This window comes from Asparagus officinalis, chromosome 1 (assembly GCF_001876935.1).
Source record: "Asparagus officinalis chromosome 1, Aspof.V1, whole genome shotgun sequence".
Lineage (NCBI taxonomy): Eukaryota > Viridiplantae > Streptophyta > Magnoliopsida > Asparagales > Asparagaceae > Asparagus > Asparagus officinalis.
In genome coordinates this window covers 695,222-696,845 of record NC_033794.1, presented here as the reverse complement: position 1 = coordinate 696,845, position 1,624 = coordinate 695,222, and positions in this window count along the sequence as shown.

Below are 1,624 nucleotides of genomic sequence, written 5' to 3'. Positions count from 1 at the left end.
ATGTAAAAATATTTAAATGAACAAAACTAGTATAGTAATTAAACGAGAAGCTAGCTGCATGAAACTGAGTGAAGGAGTGGTAATTTGGAGTTCCTCTCATAGTCATAGCTAGCAATCCAAGTTAGAATAACATGGGGATCGATCAAAGCTAGGGCATCGGATTCATGATGAGTGCAAGTAAAAGGAAAAAAGAAGCAGAGTCCTTTCGGTTTTTTGTTGTCTCCTCAGCCTCAGGCCTCATCAAGCTCATAATACATGTAAAAGGCTCACTACACTTGCCTAACATTTTAAAAGTGATCAGCTACGATCCGATAAAGCTCTTAAGCATATTACCCCACATGCAATAATAAGTACTCTTATTAATTACTTTTACATATTACGTACATTACATCAGCTAGCTTAATTGTGTTCTTATATATATAGGGGAAAAAAAAAGAAGAAAAAAAGAATATATATATATATATATATATATATATATATGCGCCCCATTAATTAATTTGTTTCTGTTTCATTATTAATTATTACAATAATTTTATTTACAATTAATATTTCACGGTGATTAATTCAGTCGATCAGCTGAATTAGTACGCGTTAAAAATTAGCTAGGTGCGGACGAGACGAAGCATATATATATATGCTGGCCCTGCTTGGATCTGAAAAAGGCTAGCTATCCTCATGTAGAAATAGTGTCTCCCACATCACATGCTCCCCGTACGTCTTCATCGTCCACATGGGCATCATCATGCACAAAGAACAAAAGACTCAGAAAGAAGAGGCTTAACCCTTTTACTCATTTAACCACCCCCCCACCCTCCCTTTGAGCGGTACGTGCGTGCGCCCGGACAAATTAATGTTTCCCCGGCCAATTTAATTAATTAATTATTCCTTCCCTCCCCTTTCCATCTACTCATATATAAAAAAGGGTATAAGGAACAGTTAGAGCTTTCAAATTATCACGTTGTCATGAGATTCTTCAATTCAATTCATGGGGGGAGGGGGATGCTTGCTTTGCTTGCTTGCTTGCTAGCTACGAGATAATAATATCACGTTGTAGCCCGCACATGAAAACGGACCCACAAGAGAAAGTGAGTAGTTGGGGGTGTCAACATTATCGATCATACGATCCCATGAAGGTGGGGACTAACTAACTAATAAAGTGACCCTTCAATTACTTGCACATATACCATGCAAATAATTGAATCGATCTATAGGGAAAACATTGCAATATTATTAATTAATCTGTACAGTTTTCGGATCCCTAGATGGAGGTGTGAGTATGCGGGTCTTTAAAAGCTACTACTAGCTACTTGCTACCATCACATCAAGGGATTGCAAATATTTTAATTATCAATATCCTTGCATGCATGTTAGAAGCCTGTTCGGCTTTGTTTTGTTCCATGCGCGCGGTTGAGTCCAAATTAACTTCACTCCTTCGCATGCAATTATCTAATTAACTAAACTATATGCAAGGTCGATCTGCATGCATATATTATATCCTAGCTAGCATGTACTCGATCTTAATTAATTAAATTAGTATAATTTTGTTCCCAAAGTGATGAAATCTTAGTGGGGAAATTAAACTTGCTTGCTTAAAGTACGTACATAAATACAGCTGGCGACTCTT